The following is a 6,799-nucleotide window of genomic DNA, read 5'->3' as shown; positions in this document are numbered from 1 at the left end:
TTCGTGCTGCCTAAGAAAGCATCTCAGAGATGTATGGCTTCATCTAGCACTCTGTGGTTGCATCAGATTGAACGATTCCCTAGAAATTGACTTCGCTGAGACAATGGCCTGAATTTGACCTGCCAAAGGTCAGCGGCCTTACAAAGTACATCTAATTTTTATGTGGAACGATCCGCTATTCAATTTTCTACAACTGCGCAAAATTTGGCGTGGCTACGCCGCACCGTTCGAAAACCATGCTGGAAAAGTTTTCGGGAGTCCCCACCCGAGCGCGTGTTACGCCCAACACGCTGATGCCCCGCGTTGCAGTCTCTGAAGGCCGCGCGGCGTCTGTCACGTGGCCAATACTTGGCGGAAACCAGTGGGCGTACAAAAACGATGTTGTTTCCGAAATAGTACCAGTCGATCACAAGCGTCATATTGCCAATTATTGCCAAATGCTGGAAAGATTTTTGCACCAGCTGACGTCATTGTGACTCGTTACCTACGAGCGACTACGTGATCAAGGTTCTTGGATGCATATACATACAATACAACCAGTGTCGTCTCAGCGCCAAGGGCTCATGAGAAGACACTGGTTATATGGCATCAGATAGGCTTACAATTTATGCTGGTCCATACGAGCCCACTCTCGGATCACTGACGCGTACATCCTGCGCACGTGTCCCTGGAAGGTATTGACGAGAGAGCTGCCTTCCGGTTGTTCACGATGCAGGTGGGTTGGCGCGTGGCGCATCCACGTGACCAGGTCCCATTAGTTTGCATCCACGTGCAGCGCATCCATGTTGCGCAATCGCCAGTCATGATGAAAACACCCCAAGACCGTGAGAAGAGCGTACGAAAGCAAACGCTATCCTTGGTGTCACATTGGACAAGTTCCAACATGAACACAGCACGGCTCCGGGGAGCCACAACGGCCAGCGGCAGGCGGTTCCAGGACGAGGTCTCACGATGTGGAAACGCCCTGCGTACCATGGGTAGTCAGAGAGCGGACGGCTTCAAGAAGCCGGCCACCGTCGATTGGGAGCCCCAGGGCAGCAAAAATATCACCCTTTCAGTCTACCAACTCAAACTCCATTTCACCCCGTGTCGTCCGTGAAGATGCTGCCAGTTTCCTTCCACCGTGTCCCCTTCTGGGAGAAGCACATCCGTCTGAGTAAAAAAGGTGTAATTCCATCACGCCTTGTCTATATTGATATCAGATGCATCACCAATTCACGCCCGCTAATCCTTTACGCAAGTCGATGTTTTCCTCCTCACTTTGTGCTGCCTCTCAGTTTAGGGCGTGGCCACTGCCTGCTAGCTCAGCCGAGTGCCAAAGGTGGATTTCGCGACCTGTGTCGTCCCGTGTCGCGGGGCTGGGTTTACACTTCATAGGTCTTGGAGCCGCTTGTGTGATGTGGCGTTACTGAACTTGTTACGCGCCGTGACCTCGTCAGCCTCTTCAGAGCCCCAAAGATCCCCCGCGCCCAGGTGGCGGTCCAGTCTACGTCGTCGTCATTGGGGTGTTACGACGAACCCAGCTGCTGAGGCTATATAGTGTCGCCCGCCTCTCGCCCTTGGCGGGAAGGGTGGGAACCGCAGGGAATCGAACCCCGTACCTATGGCGCAGTGGTTGACATAAGTCGCGTTAAACACTACACTACCGGCACCCGGTGGCGGTCCAGTCGCTGCCCACCCATCACACCACTGCTAGTCAGGGCGTCACGAAGTCGGTGGTGGCGGCCGTTGGGGAGCTACCCGCTCTCCGGCTTAGACAGAAGGAAAGACTGCGTGAAAGACTGCTAGACTATCGCAAAGACATTATCGTATTATACGGCCTCGCCCTGGAACTGCCTGCCGCCGGCCGTTATGGCCTCCTGGGGCCGTGCTGTGTTCATGCCGAGACTTGAATAAGGTGAAGTGGATAATGGTGTTTGCCCATGTGCGTGTTTGCGATAATGGTGTTTTCCTATTGTTGTGCTCTTATCATTGTTGCATCTTCCCTCTTTCGCACACCATGAAGCTCATTGCCTCGAGTAAAACATCAAGCCATATGTGCAGGGTATTTGAGCGTATAAATGAATGTGTGCCAGAAATGTTGAGTTGCCATGGCCACGGAGTGTTATGGAAACCAAAATTTTGGTGAAAATCCACACCTTAGCCATTTCCTTTTTTGAACCTCACTCAAGTGTTTATATTAAATGCTTGTCTTCAGGGTTTTTGCTGGTTTTCTATATTGCATCACAATTAGCCATATTCCGGCACGGGGTAGGCATCAAAGCCCAAACAACGAATGTGGAAACGATGAACAGCCCAACAATCGTGCGGTATATACCCACATTCCGATCTTCCCCGACCTGAACAGGGCAGTAGAGACCTAGATATAATCCTACATTTGGCAGTTTATGAACGGTCAGTCTATTTGTATTAAGTGCATAGCAAATGTGGCGCTAACAAAATGATGATGATATACTGCTGCTGGATTAACGGAAATATCGTATTCTCGCAAAGAAATGAGGAGAAAAATTACGTCGCAAAAGGTCCACTCAAATCCACCTTAAGGTTTCCCATTTTCAAAACATGGCTTGTGTTTTGCATCAGTGCTTTCGGAAACTTAAATGCCTTGCCCTCGCATTTCAGGCACTTTTGTTTTTTGCCGTGAAAGGGTTCAAAAATACAATATTCTTCTATGGTGTTAAAATCTTTGCCATCACTTAAAGCAGGGCTTTTCCAAGTAAGCAAATGATCTCAATTACTTCCCTTCCAAATTTTTGTTCTCCAGGGCTTACATGAGGACCATGTTAGCTTTCGCGATGTCGAAATACCAAGTAATATAATAATAATATAAGAACCAATCAATAAAAAAGTACTTAATAGCAATCTCTGGTAACATTCTTTTCTTTTTCAAGCATATCTTGCAAGAACAACCGAAAGGTGAGTACGGCTTCTTCAACTAATGCCGATGCTCACTTAAATCAAAAAGACTGTGTGGACTATAATTTGATTAGAAATTGAATACGAGACTACGACATGCCTGCGCAGCATTTTGGATCCAAAATATCGGTTTGTCCGTTCAAGAAACAATTATTTGTTAACTCTTATGTTGAGCATTGTTTGATTTTGACATCCCCATTTTGGCATCTGAATCTGCCGATGCTAAAAAAACATCCACGTTACAAATTTCATGAACTGCTACAACAATGGCCGTGATTGGTCATGAGGGTAGCTGTGGAGGCGGATGAAAGCTCATGCTTATTGCTTGTGTGTCAAATCTAGTCACCTTGACCCACTGTCTGATTGTCTGACACGTGAGTGGCAGCGCGTGGAGGTGACATCTAGACAAGTGCCCAATGGGCGTTTATGTTCGTGTGTCGAGGTCTTTGAAAGAAAAAAACTGTCCATAATTTTGCTAGGCTTTGTCCAAATTTGGGGTATTAAAACCATGTTTTTATTGCATTTTGGGCATTTTACGACCAGATATCTACAAATGAATGTTACCATCAAATTCTCTAGACAATTATAGTCCAAAGACTAATTTTCTTTATATTTCAAAAGTTAATATTTCCGCTATTTTTGGTCACAGATAAGTCTATTTTTTCCAAGAATCCTTCGACCTCACTTGCCCATTGGACCCGACCCCTGGCCCTAATTTGAAAAACCACGCACAGGCACCTTTCCAATTCGTCTCGGTGAGAGCGTTCGAATGCTGTTTCGCCCGTCTTGCTCCGACTGACCAACGCATAGGCGAAGGAACGTTTCCATGAGTGGGGGAGGGGGGAGGGGAGGCAGTGAAGGCAGACTGAGGAACACTGGCGGATTTAGCTGACCGATTGAGGGGGAAAGCTCTAGCAGGGCAGACACGTTACCAGAGAGAATTTGGTCAGACAACATCTTCAGCTACAAAGGGGGGTGGGTGAGATCCGAAGCTTTCGAACTCAATTCCTTCCATGAAATGCCTGTATTTCCAAGCAGGACACACATTTCAGCTGCTGAGGGGGGGGGGGGCGCCCCAAACTTTTACAAATCGGCGCTCTCCATCCACATTGACCCTTCTGGAATAAACTAATGGGACCAGTTAACATGGCCGCCGCCCCCTCCCCCCACCTCAAAAGTGGAGGATATGACCCCTTTCCCCCCCCCCCCCGGTTCCTAGGCCTATGGAGCAACGGTTAGAAAAATCAGGAGGAGGAACGCCCCATCCATCGTTTGTCGTCGCAAGCGATGTTTCTGTGGCAGCAAAATTGAGAGCCTGTGGAAGACGGGAAGGTTTGTTGTGTCACACCTGGGTTTTGCCTATGTGTATGTTGATACCGAGCTATGTATAACCAAGCAATATATGTTGGATAACCGCCAGACCATTATCAACGCTTTTTGTTTTCGTTTTGTGAAGCCTTGGGCATGGTCGTAGCCGCGTTTGTACGATGGGGAAGGACGAGGAATTAGGATTAGAAATGTCAACTTGAATCTGAGCGGCTCAGCCTGACAGAAAAAAACTTTAGTGGCGAAGCTTAGAAGATACGTTATTTCCTTAAGGCAAGCAAAATTCCATGTCGTGTCAGTGGGGAACATATCCTCCTCTCAGTGGCTACACGCATGGCCCTGGGTGTGTTAGCCAATCTGCATCTGCACTTGTTCTATATGGGGCACTGATGGGGGTGGGGGAATATAGGTCAAGCACAATTTATATTGGTACACCTTCCGATGATGCAATATACCCAGTACACTTAAAAACCCATCACATAATACCATCTTTGATAAAAATGTGTATGCAAACTTAGCGATGATTTGGCTGATTTTAATAGCAGAATTGCCAAGCTATTTGAAGGGCCTAGCTTGACTTATTGTGCGTTCATTTTACAGGCTTGAGGTCTGAATTACAAACTGTTTTAGCGTGATCAAAGCCTCATTGCAGAACGTGAAGCAGCACCCTTGGTGAAATTCCCCTGCCCGAGATGTCACACCAATGATCACCATACACGTCCGCCGTTCATCACACGTCCGCCCAAAGAATTCATGTCTATGCTTGGCGAAAATAATTGGCTATCGTGTATAGTTTTTGATGACTTTTTTATGATGTAATGCTTATACCCTCGCTCTTATAGGGGAGACTTTTACCTAAGGTTTTTTGTAGGTGCCTCTGGCTTGTTACGCTATCTCGCCTCAATTTATGATAACGTCTGGACATCTATTGCACATGTTTTTAACACCAAAATCGTGCCCGTAGCACTTCCGGTCTATGAGAAGCGGCGATTTTCTCCGGAACACTGCACTGTGATCCGCTGCCACGGCGGCCGGCAACCGACGGGGCCGCGGACTTCAGCGCCTGGTCGACACTGTCACATCGACGGGGCCCACATCATGCACGCATGCTCAAAACACATAACATGACATACCACTGTACTAAGAGTTGGTCAATAAATACACCTCTCGTGTCGCGACAAGGCATAGTCTCGTACAGATGAACATGTAAATCCGACAAAGTTCCAATTTCAGGAGAATTTTAACTTTGGCCTAGCCTGATGGGGCCAATTTTTGCTATAGCGATACGCAACTTATCACCAATTGCGAGATCTGTTTCAGAACGATAAATTGTAATTTTTATGCGAGCCTCCAGCTTTTTTAGTCTGGGGACGGCAGTGAGCTGCATTGCCCTCGAATTTGCCGATCAGTATGTGTTATTCAAAACGGTGAATGAGGGCGAGAGCTATTATCTCGTTTTCAGTTCTGCCCAAAGTATATCGCTGTCCGCCAAGCAGTGACGGAGATACCCGAAGACAGTGGCGCTGTCCCACCAACGCGCTGAACCAGACCTGATCTTGATATCTTGATGTATCTCAGATCTTGATATAGACCTCTGGCCTCCAACAAAAACCGGCTGACACTGCTGTCTCACGTACAGCTTCTACACCACTGCTTAATCGTTGATGAGATGGGCTTCCCAAAAATAATTTTAAGTGTTCTTGGTAAAACAGTAGTAGTAGCCTTTTTCTCGGGGAAAAATCAGGACAATGGAGATATAGTTGGGTTAACCCACCTATATCTCCTTTCTCCTGTTTTTTTTTTTTAGAAAGAAGGTTATTTCTACTGGCTTATCTATGCGAGTAATGTTCCTCGCTAATGCACCGAACAGTTTATGTAAAAGTGTAATTGCACGGGAGGTTACGGCACGCTTCCAACTTATTTGGTATCCTTGTTTTGGCTAAGTTTGCTGGGAACCAGTAGTTCGGCGGCTGTGGTCTCAATACGGAATTTTTGGCAAAATGACGTGCCGCATTGCGGTACATCCGTTGTGGGAGTTCTTTGACAAGGACGATACGCGGAAGTCAACGTGGGTCATTAGCTCAGGATTTGTTGGGAGGGGGGAAGGGAAGCGTCTATTGAATGCACCTTGCTCGTTCTAGGTATCTTGAATAAGGAAACTTGTTGAAAGACTCATTCCCCTAGAATTCCATACCCCGCTGTGACACATTGGCGTCTTCAACGTCTGCTGAGTTGCGATCGTGGCACCGTGCTTTCGTCGGTGCGTTGTGCACTCTTTACAGCTAAGCTGAGAGAAGCTTGTCAAAGTCACTTGGCACTTGCCATTATTATTTATCAATTCAAATAAAGCAAACGTTTGTTAACGATCACGAGAAACAATCACACTATGAACACATGGTGTGCAGTGGACAGCAGATAGTGTGAAAGTCTATAATTAGGAAATAACCTGTGCTGGGGCAGGATATCAGACCAGCAGGACAGTGACTGGGGCCTGAAAAGAGGAAAAAATAGAGAGCACTTAGAGGTCAGTAAAATATTGCCTGCTGCCACCCACTTT

The sequence above is a fragment of the Pollicipes pollicipes genome, unplaced genomic scaffold (genome assembly GCF_011947565.3).
Source record: "Pollicipes pollicipes isolate AB1234 unplaced genomic scaffold, Ppol_2.1 Scaffold_6138;HRSCAF=7277_pilon_pilon_pilon, whole genome shotgun sequence".
In the NCBI taxonomy this organism is placed as follows: domain Eukaryota; kingdom Metazoa; phylum Arthropoda; class Thecostraca; order Pollicipedomorpha; family Pollicipedidae; genus Pollicipes; species Pollicipes pollicipes.
The sequence above is the reverse complement of the archived record's forward strand: the minus strand, read 5'-3'. Positions refer to the sequence as shown.